The sequence below is a fragment of the Pinus tabuliformis genome, chromosome 4_1, assembly GCF_031772625.1.
Source record: "Pinus tabuliformis cultivar Carrire ecotype Pingquan chromosome 4_1, CPIR1, whole genome shotgun sequence".
NCBI classification, from domain to species: domain Eukaryota; kingdom Viridiplantae; phylum Streptophyta; class Pinopsida; order Pinales; family Pinaceae; genus Pinus; species Pinus tabuliformis.
In genome coordinates, this window is record NC_142303.1 from 305,224,109 (window position 1) to 305,241,918 (window position 17,810).

A 17,810-nucleotide genomic window follows, 5' to 3' on the forward strand; every position below is an offset into this window, starting at 1 on the left:
GTGGAAGCATTATAAGCCGATATGAATGTTTTTAGGTTCCAAAAATGGTTGCTTAATTTGGGTAGAGAGATCTTGAATTTGATGAAAAATATATTGTCTATCTCTGTGGATTTTTTTGTTTTTGTACTTGTTATTGTGTGTTTAGTTCTTGCCATGATTAAGACAAATCTTCATGTAAACAGAATGAACAATAGGCAGTTGGAGACCACCAGGGTTTTTGAATTGGTGTGCAACATGACGTTGTATCCCGATGTCTGTCTGTCGAGTTTCCTAGCACATCCAGAAGCCACCGAAACTGCAACATCCAAGAAGTTCGCCCCAATTGCTATGAAGCTAACCCTCGATGAACTCAAAACTCTTGCTACAGATTTACCGTCTGATATGAGCTGGTAACTGATAGGCCAAAATAACCGACCAACCTTTGAGGACTGCATGTAGCTCTTGGGATATAGTTTTTGTCATCTTAATCATTCTCTCAGGTCTATCCAGAAGTTAGAGTGGAGAAAGGAGGAAGTGGAATATGTCCAAACTTGGTTGAGTGCATCTCTTACCAATCACAATACTTGTATCATAAGATTAAAGGGGCATAATTTCAACGATCCTCTAGTACTCGATGGGGTGCTCCAAAAAATTTTGAACCTCATCAACAATTCTCTTGCAGTGATGAATAATATTTTGACAGTGGGGGATCAACATGCAAGCTCTTTTCCAGTAGGAAATGGCTAACGCCTGTTGAATGATCCCGTTGTGCCAGATGTCAGCGAATTGTTTTCTATCAAGAATGGTTTTCCTTTGTGGCTATTCATGGTCGATCGTTGCCTTCTTGAGGCATTTTGGTCAATGGCTCTCGATTTGAAGAGGCATCGAGGTAACACGAAGGATGATTATGGACTTTCAGAGTTTATGAGGAAAAATGGTATTGTCCCTGATTTTCCCACTTATAATACAATGATTGGCGTGTCTTGCAGTGAAATCCTGATCCAAGTAGATTTTGTTGGTCCTCTATTGAACGAGATGGTTTATGGATAATGGTGGTTACCATAACCATCTTGAGTGTTAAACCATTTGTTTAACTAATTTTTTCCCATGCATAGGTTTAGTGTTTTAAAACTCTTAATGCTTGAATTTGTTTTTTAGGGTATGCTTTTCTAGTTTTTTTTTTTTCTTTTTACTTTATTCCACTCTACTCTAAAAACCTATAGTCAATTGAGAATTGTGGTTTCTATTACCCTATCCAAGGAAGCTTCTATTAAGCCCTCTGTTTTTATAACTTCTCATACGCAATGGTTTAGGGATTTTAATTTTTTTTAATGGTTTCGCAAGTGTTTCTATCATATTAGAGGTTAAGCGACTAAATAGAAATCATAATGTTATTTTTCCTATTTCCATGTTCTCATAAAGCAAGGTGTGGAGGAGGCATCAAGCATTTTTCAAGAAATGACTAAGAATGAATTTTGTCCTCTCTATGATAATTATGTTATGGCAATAAAAATGTATTTTGAAGTAGATGATCTAGAGATGGTTGTAACGATGTGGAAACACATTATACAGAAGGCCATTTTCCCAAAATCATATTGTGTTGCTATATTAATTGATTGGTTTTGTGACCCAGGAAGATCATTAGAAGTAGTAAAGTATTCTATGGAGGCGATTGCGAGAGGAGTGCAATTACCTGTTGAAACTATGACAAAGTTGAAGAAGGCATTGAGTCAAGCAGGTAAGCAAGATGCATATGCACAACTTGAAAAAAATGAAAAGTATTTAAAGTCAGACCAAGTAATCACTATTTAAATTTTTCAAGTCAGTCTCCTTGAGGGGGGAGTTGCCTGCCTTCAGGCTAAGCCAATGTTTACAATGTTGGTTTCCATTTCTTGTTGTGATGATGTGGTTATTAGTGAATTTCAAAAACCTTGACAACATTGACTGAGGAAGTATAGATGAAGCTCAACAATGGAATAAGTTGCTCTCAGTTTTTCCTAAAGACTGGTTCCTTTTTTGGTAGATATTTGTGTTATACAATGTTTAACTTTGTGTCTTAAGGCATCATTTATCTCGATTAAAAAAAATCTTGGAATTTTTTTGCAATTCATTTTCTCCTTTTTCTTCTTTGCCATTTTATTGATTTCAATTTGTAACTTTTGTATGTTGAACTATAGATTAGGAGGAGGTTAATTTCTTGAGGAAGAGTAAAGATATTCTGGTTGTTTTATGTGTGCAAGTGTGTCTTGAAGTTGCTAGTTATGGATGCAACTCCTCCTACTATTGCTCCAACCATTGCCTTAATGTGAAGATTGTTGGAGAAAAAATGTGGTTTATATCTTGGTTCTATCTCTAGGTAGCCAAATTCCTACTAGAGAGGGTTTGACACACACGTGTGCAAAGCTCCTCCAATAGTATCATAATATAGGTTATAGCTATTTCTTGGATTCCACAATTTCAATGTTTGTATTAGTTTGTGGCTTTTGGGCTTGAATATCTTTTGTGAGCTCAAAGCCACAACTATTCATTATAGGCTCTTCCTTTAGCTTGTTTTCCCTAACCTATTTGTATTACCTTTTCTATAGGGTTCATTCTTTTTGTGTCGATAATTCCAATACACTTTTCTATAGAGGTGAAAGAGTAGATTCACCAGGAATTTGATATGATACCACAATTTTCTTGGAATATGCTTTACAAGGAATTCAAAAGCACACTTTATGAACAAAAGCTCTGAAAATGAGATTCATTTCTCAATACTAATAAAATAAAAATAGGAAGGGATGTATCATTTCACATTAATCAATATTCTCCTTTCTTCTATAGGAAAATTTTCTCTTGGTTTTGATTCACAATCACAGATCCTTTGAGAGAGGTGAGATAAGAGTTTTGATGGCTACCTCCATCCACTCCTAGATAAAAGTCTTTCAAATTATCATCTTGGCATTGAATGCCTCTTCTTTCTCATTAGCCAATTCCACTTGAGCCTTCCTATAGTTCTCATCTCTGGTATCACTGTTTATTTCCAATTGAAAGCTTGTTTTATAAATCAAGAGAAAGGAGTGCAATTTTCACTTTCAAAATCTTTTGTTGCTATAAATATTTATGTTGTTTGGAGTATTTATTAATTTGTTTTTCTTTTTCAATTTTGGAACCTCAGTGGTACTGAATCTACTATGTGCATTGTTTAGTTGGAGGACTTAAGTGATACAATTTCTTTTGCAGCCATTTGTAGATGCAGAGGGTGCTAATCAGCATGCTATGATTGAACTTATAAAAGAACATGGTGTAGAATATTTGGTAAGTTTGTTGATGCAGTGCAAAAAAAATTAAGTACATATTTATTGTTGACAACTCGACCCTTGATATGTGTTATGATTCTCAGTTAAGGTCTTCCATCCTCTCTCTTTCTCTCTATTGTTTATCATCAACATCAATTTATTCTATTTTACATTTGAAGGAAAACTTGCCCAATATTAGACAAAAATTATGAAAGAAGTGTAGAATTAGAAGATTAATCCCATATTCATAAATCCAACCAACATGAAATTTTTTGGGGGGGGCTTTGATCCTTGCCTAAAAAGAATATTTGGAACTGATCAAGTGTCAAACTATGACATAAATTATGCCAGGACACCTTTGTAAAACTTAAAAATATATCTGTTGAATATTGGATATATGTTCTTTAGCCATTTCATTATTATTTTATCTTGTTATGAAATTAAACATTGATGCCTAAGAAATTAATACTGTAAACATCTAAAGTGTCTTTCATTTCAATTTTTAGAATTCACTTGTTGCCTTGCAACATAATTTATTATAGTTTTTGCACATTATCTCATCCCAATTTACTGAAAAATGGTCACCAACTGAAAAATGGTCACTTATATGCACATTCTTCATGCTTTATAGTGATAAAAGTACTTTTGTAATTTTTTTGTGACACAGATTACACTTTAACTTTTCTTACATTATATATTGTAAATTTGATAGGTTGAGCTTCAATATCTACATGATTATGTAGGGGTCAGTACAAGCATTGGACTGACACCATCTCCAATAACACATTTCTTTCTATAGGGGGTGAAGTTTCTTTTTACATTGCATTAGGAAACTTCTTGAAATATGATGCAGGCTTGAGTATTTCAAAACTTTATTTTGTTTCTTCTTTGACCTTGTAAGACTTGGTCCTTGCCATTCTTGTAAACTGAAATAGTGAATATTAGTGGGTTTTTTGGTACAATATAGGGGAAATTGCAAATTTTTTTATGAAGCATTGCATAGAAAGTTTTATGGTGTCATACTGAAAGTGACCCATGCTTTGCAGAGCTAGTAAGGGTGATACCTTGAAGGCATCTTACTTGCACACTATGAGTCCTCTAACAAAGATTGTTGTTGGAGCAGAGATATCACATAGCTTTTCAAGGAACAAGAATATGTTCACCATAGGCACTCAACATGATTTGGACCCACTAAAAATAGTTAAGGGGTGCCTCAATTATTATCGAAGGGAAGTTGCACTACTTCAGCATGAGTGGAGGCCTAAAATTTTTGTTACTCTTTTTGGTGAGGTGGACACCAAATCCCTTCACAACCATGTGAAGGTGGGGTTATCTCTAGTTTTGAAGCCTTGAAGGATCTGTCATGGATATGCACTATTTGGTACAAATTTAAGCAAAGGTATGTGCCAAATTTTGATTGGAATTTTTGAATTTTTCCTTTCAGAATAATTATTTCAGTGCCTATGTTTTCTGTTGAGGCACAAAGCAGCTCAACACATTGACTGAATTCACAATTTAGTTTTGTGAAGTCAGATGTTGTAAATTTTTTAAGGCATATGCTCTTGAAAATGGGTGTTGCAAAACATGGTTGGTTGGAGTTTCAATCTAGTTGAAAAGTTGTGAAACATTTTTGGTTTTAGGTAATGGTAAGATTATTAACTAAGCTCTTCAATATTTGATATGGGTGGGGTTTTGTTTAGGCCCTTCATTTCATATTGTTTCGACATTTGGATGAGATCTTAGACCTTCCCGTTTTGATTGAATTAATAATTTGAGGGTGTATTGCCCTACCCAAATTTTCCCTTGACATCAGTTCGGGGCCTTTGTTTCCTATTGAGGAACAAAGCAACTTAATGCCTTGAGTCAATTAACAATGTATTTTTGTGAAGTTAGATATTGTAAATTTTTAAAGTCGTATGCTCTTGAAAATGGGTGTTTCTAAAAATGGTTGGCTGGAGCTTCAATCTGGTTAAAAAGTTGTGAAACAGTTTTGGTTTTAGGTAATTGTAAGGTTATTAACTGAGCTCTTCAATATTTGATATGGTTGAGGTTTGGTTGAGGCCCTTCATTTCATATTGTTTCAACATTTGGATGAGGGCTTAGACCTTACCATTTTGATTGAATTAATAATTTGAGGGTATGTTGGTGTGCCCAAATTTTCACTAAACATCAGTACTCACCCTTCATTTGATCCAATATTGAAGTGCATAGCTCCCATATGCAATTAGCAGGCCCAAAAATCACGGTAACAAATGGTGTTGTTCATCTAACTATATATGATGATTTAGAAGGTGTCTCAATGATCTTGAAGTGGCTTAGCTATATTGTTGGAAATAATACTGAGTGGGGGGGTGAATCAGTATTAGCAAGTCAAAAATATTTCATTTCCATAATCAGACTCATATATGCTACTTCAGTTAATTAAACTTGCGTGTATACGCAACTGTATGTAAGGCAACTAGCATATACTCTTCAAACTTATAACTTACTTAATTCATCATATGTTGATCTTTAATCTATGCATCAGAACCATATTAACAGTAACTAGATGTAGTAAAACAAAATAGACAATCACACACATGAACACAAGATATAAGGTGGAAACCCAATGTGGGTGAAAACCACCTACTGCAATCGTCTCTATCTTCTTTTAATAAGAAACTTATTTTTACAATTTTTGTACTGGTGCAGACTTATACCAGTACGCAGGCTTCTACCTACAGAAGGTTACAACCTTCTCTCATTCTACAGCTTCTCCTGGAAGGGAGCTACAACCCCCTAGCTATTGTACTAGTTGTTGTGTTTACTAGTACGTAGGTGCAGGCCTACAGAAAGCTACAACCTTCTCTTTTCTTCCAGGGACCACGTTTCATAAATTTTTAGACTGGATCCATCAATAACATTAATCAACCATCAATTTTATCTGCATCAACCAATCTCCTATGCACCAACCAAAACTGAATCAATCAATCACTACTCAAAATGTTGTAACCATAATACAGTAACAGTAACCAGAACCCAGAACACTGCAATAGCAAACAGAAGTAGCTAAATCATATTTTATTAGGTATACGCTACTTCAATGTGTCGAACCTGCGTAGATACGCTGTTATCTCAAGGATAACCTGTGTATACGTTGTTTTGATATGCAAAACCAGCATGTATACGTGCCTTTTCCAAAGTGAACTTGTGTACAGATCTATAAATGATGATTTAAACTTTACAACAATTCCAAACGATAGTTATACCCAGATCATCATATTTACAGATTGCAACATGTGCCAATTATTCAGATAAAATATCAAAACCACACAAAGATACTTCTCTTCAAGCCTTACAATATTGACCCATTAATAGAACTTATCCTTCATCAAGCGCTCAAGTACATCCTTGATTCAGATCCAACTGTGCACCATAACCCAATGACCTATATTCTAGATCTTGCTCTTCATTAGATATTCAATGCTTGAGTGCCTTTGCCTAATGATCTTCTCCTCCTTTTATAGTCTTAGGCCTTACTCAATACCATGGTCCAAAACCACTTAGAATCAATACCTTGGACCAAATACCTAGGTCAACACTTTGGACAAGACACCTTGGACCAATACCATGGATCAAAATACCATGGACCAAATACCATGGACCAAAACTAAGTTTTCCAACATGTACACGCCTTTCCTTCCATGAAAGTGCGTGTGTATGCTATACGTGCCTTTTGGTCTACGAACCCACATGTACACGCGGCTTGGTCAATGGGGAACCTGTGTATACTTCTCTTTCTTCATTCTGTGAGCCTGAACTGTGATTTGTCATCTGTGTGAGTTGCCATCAAGGACAACACATGTGTCATAGTGCCAAATCTATATCATAATGCCAACAATCTCCCCCTTTGGACTTAATGGAAACCCCAAGTCACTCTCCCCATTTGTCATCAAGGGCAAAGGGTTATGCTCCCCTTGAATGCATGCTGAATTCTCTGATATGCTAAAGTGTGTTGTCCATGCTCCCCCTGAATATAAGCAAGGTCTGCAACAAGATGATTCTATACATACATCATAAATGACCTTCCTATCACTAATGACTCATACATACATCCCTCTCCCAACCAAGTGGGGATATACCAATTTTGACTCATCCACCCAACCAAGTGGGTATATACCAAATGATTATACATGTTAGAACAAGAACATTACATCATCCATCCCATGCATAGTGGGGAAACAAAATAGGTCATTTCATGACCTTGTTAATAAAATATATACATGACATAGAGACCAAATATCTAAAACAAGACTATGATAGTTATAAGCAACTATCATCAGCAACATCTGTCAATCACCATCCAGACCAGCAACCATGATCTCCCCCTGAACCTGTTCCACTGGAATCAAAAACAATTGGGAATTTGTACCAAGACCTTCTAAGATAATGCCAACAATTGATTACTATAAGTATATGCTCCCCCTGAATCTGTGCCAGATGATCATTGTCAGACCCATATCAGACTCCTTTCATCCGTTGTTTTTCTTCAAACCAACATATACGCTATTGTATCCACAACAATCTGTGTATGTATGCGGATACGCTTCATGAAACTCGCGTACAACCACTTTTCTTTGAAATAGATAAGTTTTAACAGCAAGATGATGCATCAACTACTCCTAGCTTCTGTCTGAGATATTCAAATGTCTCTCTAGGCAGTGGTTTGGTGAATATATCAGCAACCTGTTCTTTGGAGGGAACATACTCCAATTTGACCTTTTGTTCAAGCACTTGTTCACGTAGAAAATGATATTTGATGGGTATGTGCTTGGTCTTGGAATGCATGATTGGATTCTTTGAAATACTGATTGCACTTGTATTATCACATAGAATGGAGATGGGTGGAGTACATGTGATCTGAATGTCTTGCAATGTTTGCATCATCCAAAGGAGTTGTGTGCAACAAGATGTAGCAGCCACATATTCTGCTTCAGTTGTAGATAATGCAATTGAACTTTGTTTCTTGTTGAACCAAGACACTAATCTAGAACCCATATAGAATGCACCACCACTAGTGCTTCTTCTATCATCCACGCTTCCTGCCCAATCTGCATCTGTATATGCATGAAGTGTAAGATCTGTATCCCTAGGATACCATAAACCAAAATTCTGAGTTCCTTGAAGATATTTGAAGATCCTTTTGACTGCCTGAAGGTGTGATTCCTTTGGATTTTCTTGGAATCTTCCAACTATTCCCATTGCATGCATGATGTCTGGTCAGGTACCTGTTAAATAAAGCAAACTACCAATCATGGATCTGTAGTTTGGTTGATGTACTGCTGCTAATTGATCATTTGAGCTGAGACTGCATCCTATTACCATGGGGGTACATACTGGTTTAGAATCTTCCATGATGTATTTTTTCAAGATCTGCTTGAGATACTTGGTTTGTGATACAAAATACCATCTTTATTTTGTTGAACTTGTAGGCTGAGAAAATATGTGAGCTCACTAAGCAGGGACATTTCAAATTCTTGTTGCATTACCAAAGCAAATTTTTGACTCATGGCTTCTTCATTGCTACCAAAAATGATATCATCAACATACACAACAAGTATTAGCAATTTATCATTATCAAACTTTGTATATAGATTGCTATCAGCTGATCCTTTTGAAAAACCTTGTTGATGGAGGTATTTCTCAAGATGGTAATACCAGGCCCTTGGAGCTTGTTTTAGACCATAGAGAGCCTTTCTGAGTCGACATACAAGTTTTGGATCATTTCCAAGGATGAATCCGTCTGGTTGCTCAATGTATACTTCTTCTTCTAAGTCTCCATTAAGAAAGGCAGATTTTACATCCATTTGGTATACTTTGAATTTTTGAAAGCTATAAAGAGCAAGGAACATTCTTATGGCTTCAAGTCTAGCAACAGGTGATATCTTCTTGTTGAGCATATCCTTTACAAACAATTCTAGCCTTGTTTCTGATAACTTCACCATTTTCATTCAGCTTGTTTTTAAATACCCATTTGGTTCCTATGATATTCTTATCATGAGGTCTAGGAACTAATTCCCAAGTATTATTCTTTTCAATTTGCTCAATTTCTTCATTCATGGCCTTGACCCAACATTCATCTTTGCATGCTTCATTTACATTTTGAGGTTCGATGGAGGAAAGCAATGCTACATAGCTTGAAGCTTCTGTAATAGTTCTTCTTATCTACACATCTACCTTTTTCTGTCCAAAAATTTGAGTCTCTGGATGATTTTTCTAAACATACCTGGATGGAGTATTTTCTTCTATCGTTATCTGTTCTTCTGGTGCTTCATTGGTTTCTTCTTCTTTAGAATTAGTATGATTTGATGTAGAAGGATAATCGTCATCTTATTCACACTCTTTGGTTTTTACCTGCTTTGGATTTTTACCTGCTTCATCAACCACAAAATCAATACTTTCAATAATTTTCCCAAGTCTTTTATTATAACACTTATATCCTTTACTTCGGGAGGAATAACCAAGGAGAATGCCTTCATCTGCTTTAGGTTCAAACTTTCCAAGCTTTTCATCAGTCCTTTTGATGTAACATTTTCTTCCAAAAACTTTGAAGTATTTTACAGTAGGAGTCTTACCATACCAAAGTTCATGTGGAGTTTGAGTGTTGTTTACCTGAACGTTTGCTTTGTTGAGGATAGTGATGGCAGCAAATGCAGCTTCACCTCAGAAGGTTGCAGGAGTTCCAGACTCCTCTAGCATGGCACGAGCTATTTGTTGAATAGTTTTGTTCATCCTTTCTACCACTCCATTTTGCTGAGGAGTCCTTGCGGTGGAGAATTCTCTTTTTATTCCATGTTCTTCATAAAATTCGAAGAATTCATCCGAGTTAAATTCCCCTCCTCGATCAGATCTGATGCATTTGATTTTGCGATCTGATTCATTTTCAACCAAAGCTTTGAAGGCTTTGAACTTTTCAAATGCTTCATCTTTATGCTTTAGAATTCCTATCCAACACATTCTAGAAAAATCATCAATGAACAATATAAAGTATTCTTCTCCATGAGGTGACTTTTTCCTTGATGGACCACATGAATTAAAATGAACAAGTTCAAGAGGCTTACTAGCTAATCCTTCCTTCTCAGGGAAATGTGCTCTAGTTTGCTTACCAAATTGACATGATTTGCATATTTTATTTTCTGGAATGCTGATATCAGGAAGATCAAAAACAACCTGGAATTCACATTCTTTCCTTATTTGAGGGAAACTCAGATGCCCTAATCTTCTGTGCCATAGCTAGTGTTCATCATCTTTTCTCAGATAGCACTTTTGTCATCCTCCCTTGAGTATGTATAAATTATTTGGAGTTCTTATGCCTTTGATCACGGTTTCTCCTATATCCAGCTCACGAACAAAACATCCATTTGATCGAAATACTACTTCATTTCCTTGATCACACATTTGACTAACACTCAATAGGTTATGCTTTAGACCATCAACATACATAACATTCCCAACTTTAACCTTTTCTTTTAAGAGAACAAAACCTTTACCTTTTATGACAGCAGGAATGTCATTTCCAAATGAGACCTTCTTTTCCTTTTCTAAGGCATTGTATGACTAATGTTTTTCTTTATCACCTATCATGTGTTTCGAGCATCCACTATCGATGTACCACTGATATTATTGTCCTTCTACATACAAGGCTATACCACATCTTTCTATTTGTGATTCTTTCTTTCTCCATATTTTGGGACTCAATGAAGTTTTCTCCTTCTGAGATGTTTGCCGAAATTTACTCCTGCATTCAAAATCTTCATGACCGAAGTTGTTACAGATAGAGAATTCTATTTCATTTTCAAGAAGCGAAAAGTTATTGTAGGTCCTTTTCATGATCCCTGTCACATTCCTTTGATTTCGTGCTTCTCTAGTCATGATGGTCTTGTAAGAAACACATTGAGAAGCTTTGTGTCCAAAGTTATGACATGAAAAACATTGGCCATTAAAGAAGTTCCTGCGATTATCGAATCTACTGACCTGGTGATTCATTCTTGAAGCAAATTGAGTATGATTTACCTGAGGTTGGTTGTAACTTCTGTTCATCTTTGAAGTGGATTGTACCCGATTTACTTGGTGAATTGCTTTATGGCTTTGCTGACGACTGTCAAACTGTTCACTGCTCTTTGCTGTGTCAAGATAGCTTTTAGTGGAGGTTGATGGCTTCTGTGCTTGAGATGCTTCTTCAGTATATCCAAGACCTGTCTTTATCAGAGGAGAACACTGCACTTTGATAATTTCGTCTAAAGTTTTTGATCCTTTAGCAAATATGAGAATGAGAGCTTTTGTTTTCTCAATATCTTTTCTTAGACCCACAATTTCACATTCTATTTTTTCATTGTGTTTTTCTCTTTCAGCAAGTTGGAATGTCAGAGTATCTATAATCATACTTCTTTCTTCTAAACGGATTTTGAGTTTATAGATTTCTTCATAAAGATTATCTTCATCTAAAGCATCCAAGAAATCATCATCTTCAAAAGCCATCAGAAGTCTATATTCATTATTATCTTCATCACTGTTTGATAAACCATCGCTATCTTCATGCGTATAGTAGCTCTTCTTACTTACACTTTGTTTTCTATTCCATTTTGTTGATTCCTTACCTTTATTGAGCTTCTCTTTATGCGAGCATTTGGCAGCATAGTGACCGACTCTTCCACAAGCAAAACATTTGAAAGGTAGTTTACCTCTGAATCTTCCAAAACCCCATTGAAGGTTTTTGACAAAGTTTGCTTCTTCCTCTTCTTCTAAAATATGTCCTGCTTCATTTAGTTCTTCTCTTCCTGAAGCTTTGAATGCGGCTTCTCTCATGTCTGATGGACCTCCTTTTCTCATTTCGAAAGCAGTTAATATTCCGTGCAGCTATGTCATTGTGATACTCTGAAGATCCTACTTTTCTTCTATGGTAGAAACTTTTGATTCAAACTTAGTAGACAAGGATCTTAAAACCTTTTCAACTAAAGTAACTTCTTTTATCTCTTCACCCAAGTTCTTCATGCAATTAACAATCTCATCTATACTTAAGAAGTAATTAGCTATACTTTCATCATTGTGCATTTTGAGAGTTTCATATTGAATTCTAAGAGATTGTAGTTTTGCACGTTTTACCTGATTATCTCCTTCAGAGCTTAGAACGATCTTGTCCCATATTTATTTGGCGGTTTTGAGCTACATAACTTTGACAAATTCTGATTGTGATGGACTCCCCAATAATGTATTGACAACCTTAGCATTGGTTTCATATTTCTTTTTACCTGCCGTATCTGTAGGAATTGCTAATGGAAATGTATATCCTCCTTCCATGATTTCCCAGACATCTGTTCCAAGAGATTGAAGATAGGTTGTAGTTCTTACCTTCCAATAAATGAAGTTGCTCCCATCAAAGATTGGTGGTCTAGTGGATCCCTCTCTTTTGTAGTTACTCATGATGATAGGTCTTCCTTCAAGCAATCAATCTTCTTCTGAAGGACCTGCTCTGATACTAATTGTTGGAAATAATACTGAGAGGGGTGGAAAATCAGTTTTAGCAAGTCAATAATATTTCATTTCCATAATTAGATTCATATACACTACTTCAGTTAATTAAACTTGCGTGTATACGCAACTGTATGTAAGGCAACTAGCGTATACTCTTCAAACTTATAACTTACTTAATTCATCATATGTTGAGCTTTAATCTATGCATCAGAACCATATTAACAGTAACCAGATGCAGTAAAATAGAACAGAAAATCATACACATGAACACAACATATAAGGTGGAAACCCAATGTGGGTGAAAACCAGTTGCTGCAATCGTCTCTATCTTATTTTAATAAGAAACTTATTTTTACAATTTTTGTATTGGTGCAGACTTATACCAGTACGCAGGCTTCTACCTACAGAAGGCTACAACCTTCTCTCATTCTCCAGCTTCTCCTGGAAGGGAGCTACAACCCCCTAGCTCTTGTACTAGCTGTTGTGTTTACTAGTATGTAGGTGTAGGCCTACAGAAGGCTACAACCTTCTCTTTTCTTCCAGGGACCACGTTTCATAAATTTTCAAATTGGATCCATCAATAACATTAATCAACCATCAATTATATCTGCATCAACCAATCTCCTTTGCACCAACCAAAACTGAATCAATCAATCACTTCTCAGAATGTTGTAACCAAAATACAGTAATAGTAACCAGAACCCAAGCCAGAACCCAGAACACTGCAACAACAAACAGAAGTAGCTAAAGCATATTTTATTAGGTATACGCTACTTCAATGTGTCGAACCTGCATAGATATGGCATTATCTCAAGGCTAACTTGCGTATATGCTGTTTTGATATGCAGAACCAACGTTTATACACGCCTTTGCCAAAGTGAACCTGTGTACAGATCTATAAATGATGATTTTAACTTTACAACAATTCCAAACGTCAGTTATACCCAGATCATCATATTTATAGATTGCAACATGCGCCAGTTATTCAGATGAAAGATCAAAACCACACAAAGATACTTCTCTTCAACCCTTAAGATCTTGACCCATTAATAGAACTTATCCTTCATCAAGCGCTCAGGTTCATCTTTGATTCAGATCCAACTGTGCACCATAACCCAATGACCTGTATTCTAGATCTTTCTCTTCATTAGATATTCAATGCTTGAGTGCCTTTGCCTAATGATCTTATCCTCCTTTTATAGTCTTAGGTCTTACTCAATACCATGGTCCAAAACCACTTAGAATCAATACCTTGGACCAAATACCTGGGGTCAACACTTCGGACAAGATACCTTGGACCAATACCATGGACCAAATACCATGGACCAAAACTAAGTTTTCCAACATGTACATGCCTTTCCTTCCGTGAAAGTGCATGTGTACGCTATACGCGCCTTTTGGTCTGCGAACCCACGTGTACACGCGGCTTGGTCAATGGGGAACCTGTGTATACTTCTCTTTCTTCATTCTGTGAGCCTGAACTATGATCTGTCATCTGTGTGAGTTTCCATCAAGGACAACACCTATGTCATAGTGCCAAATCTGTATCATAATGCCAACATATATTCCTCCATATAGGAGATAATATTTCTATTGTGAAGCCTCTAGATCCTCCAGATAGATTACTTGAATATACTCATAGTGTTGAGAATCTTATTGAAAGAGTGCACTCATAGTCACCAAATAATTAATAGCCATAACATCAAATAAAGAAGCAATATTATTTTGTCTCTACTAGGATCTCTACTTAATTTACACACCAGATCACACATTTTTCACTTAACAATTTTGGAAAGTGAGATTTGAAAGCTAGCTTACGTTCTCCTTCTTAGTATGTACATGTTTCTGTGATCCAATTATTTTTATGCCCTGCATTTGAAGCAACCAATTGAAATATGACCCAATTTTTTACATTAGTCAAGTTGAAAGGGTCATGGAAGTGCCTGTGTTCATGCAACCATCCTCATTGGATGTCTCATCCATGAGACACATGAGTTTTAATCAAGATTTTGCAGTGCATAGTATTGAAGTGTTCTCCTCTAGCCCACCAATGCCAATGGATGCACAATTCACTACCTGTAATGGAGGTGGTCTAGATGGGAATGGATTTTTACACATGGGAAGTTTAGAAGGGTTTCTAGGATATATTGAGCAGTTTCTCATGACTAGGATAACAACAGAGTTGAATACAAAGTTTCCAAATAACCAAGGTATGGCATATTTTCTGAATATTTGAATTTCTTTGGAAGTTGAAATTTGATTTATGTGGATATTCAGAAGATGATTTTTATAGACAAAACTAACTAGGTTGAGGTATCAATTTCCCTTCCACAAAGTTTTTTTGGTCATGCATTTTTTTCATCAAGTATGGATACTTTTATGAGTCCACCCTTCTAAAATACATGTAAGTTTTCATGGCATTTCAAATATGTATCACTTATTATTTTCTTGAATTCTTGCAAGAGAATTTAATAATTTATGTTTGGGAAATCTAAGAATTATATAATACTCCCTGCAGGTGAGGGCATAATTGTGCAACCTATGACTAAACTAGTCTATAACTGATACCAAGACAAGGTATAATGGCTTGCAATTTGGTTTCCTTATGTAGAGATGAAGTAAAAAAGGATAAAGTTTGTAGAGATAAAGGTATGAGACAAAATAGGGAAAGTTGGGAGATTATAAATTTGTCAGCTTCCATGAGCAGAGTTAATTGTTAGTCATTAAGTTGTCATTGTCAGAACTAGTAGTGTCTTTCCAAACCATCCAACTTTCCCAACACAATGACATCTTTGTTTACGCAGGGTCTAGATGATTACATGCTCATGCGCCATCCAAAATAATGAACAAAGAACCATGCACTATAATTTGTGAAAAAATGGCAGGAAAAGAACCCCAAAATTCCATATGTAATTAATGGAAGCACCATACTTTTTCACTATAGGATCAATAAGAGTATTCATTGGCTTCAGTGCCTAGAGAGAAATAAGTGTCTTCATAAGGTTGGGATATGCATAAAGATAATTATGCTTTTAAGGTTACTTTTTGAAAATTATCAAATTTCATTGTTTCTCATTTGAGGAAGATCATCTTAAAATCCTTGTTATGCCTTATTTGTACAAAGTCATTGTTTATCTATAACTATAAGAGAACCCTTGCAATGTTACATTCAAAATTCATGGTTCAAAATCCAATTTTTTTCTAATTGTGGGATTATCCCTGTATCCATCTTATCCATCTTGAAACGACTATATCCATGTAGTGAGTTGAATCTTTGTGGTGGTAATTTCAGGCCTGTGCATATCTTGCACCAAATTATCAACCTCCAGTTACTTTTGTGGTGGTTCAAAAATGTCATCATACCAGAATCTTTGCAAACAACCATCCAGATCGAAATGCTACAGACAAGAGTAGAAACATATTGCCAGATAAGAAGATAATTGTTATGGAATACACAACTATCAGTTGTCACATACTATGTATGATAGTCCTCTATTGATCATAATTCTATTGTAAGATTCATTTTATTTTACAGAAGAGTTAGTGATTATATTCTTTTTTGATGATATGCTAGGCACTGTAGTTGACTCCAAAATTTTCCATCAAACAGAATTTGACTTTTACCTCTACAACGATGTTGGTACTCAAGTACCATTGATATTACATTTTCCATTTGGTTGGATAATAGGTTGATATATTCTGAGTGTAAGATGTTATTATGTTTTCCAACTTAGCAGAAATGAACATGTTAACTGGAAGACTAACTGATCTATGTTTTTGATGTTTATAGGGAACTAGTAGATCTACCCATTATCATGTTCTTTGGGATGAAAACAAATTCACAGCTGATGGATTGTAGTCCTTAACCAACAATCTATGTTACACATAGATCTCTACCTCATCCTCTTTACCCCTAATGCATTGTGTAGATTAGATAACCTATTTTCAAAATATTATAATTCGTTTTTAGTGTGTTTCTTATCAGTTTGGACTTTTACTTTGCTTATTGGTTTTTGAGTTGTATATTGAAAATTTTATAGTTTCAAGTTGCAAAATTCATGTTTAAGCAGTAGGATAAGAGTTGGAAGTTATAGATGGAAAATATAAATAGATATGTAGTTGTAGTTGGTTTTAAGGTAAATATTAATTAATGTTTGAAATAATGTTAGTTCTTGAGAAATGATTGTTTTTCAGTTTCGAAAAAATGATGTTTGTGCTCATTTAGTTGAAAATTGGGAGTTGGTTTTTGTTCTTAAATTGAAACAAATTTAGAAAAAAATTAATACCTTCTATATTTTATTGGGTTCCTATTGACTTGTATCAATTGGTTTGTGGAAGATATGTGATATGTACATGCTTAATTTCTATAGGTATGTCTCCAATGCTAAATCATAAATATATACTCAGTTCATATATTTGGGGACTGTCCTTGACATATATTTTATTTGTTATTATGTACGAGTACCCCAAGCATATTATACCCGTCTGGCTACATTTCGGGCTCAGTTTTATATGGAACCAAAAACATCAAACAATGGTTCCTTATCTAGTGGTGTTCATAGTAGTCACATGATTACAACTAGTTCAGGTTCTCAGAGCACTCGTGTACCTATAAGAACAAGTGTTTGACCCTTACCATATCTGAAAGAAAATGTCAAGAGAGTTATGTTTTATTGTTAGATTTGGTACACAGATGTTTGACATTTTTAAGTTCTATATATCCCATCCCTTTGTTGGGTTAAGTAGGAAATTGAGTGACATACTAGGTGCATCATTGTGATGCTTTCAAATTGTAAAGTTCTAGATTTCGAAAACTTAAGATCACACTTAGTCACTTGATTTTCACCTCTTGTACTATTTGACATTTTTTAATTGGTTGTGGCCATTTTAATTAAAGAGACAATTAAACTTTAGAGTGAACATTTGTGTTGTGTGTTTTCATATTATATGGACATGAATATTGTATGATATTTTTTTAATATAGTCACAAAATCATACTAATTCATTTATGTTGATTAATAATGAACACATAAAATGAATATA

General features: G+C 35.2%; 1 pseudogene; it reads left to right on the forward strand.

The window, feature by feature from the left end:
• Positions 1 to 234: 234 nt before the first annotated feature.
• LOC149175502 (uncharacterized) lies at positions 235 to 17,447 on the forward strand (annotated as a pseudogene).
• Positions 17,448 to 17,810: the final 363 nt, after the last annotated feature.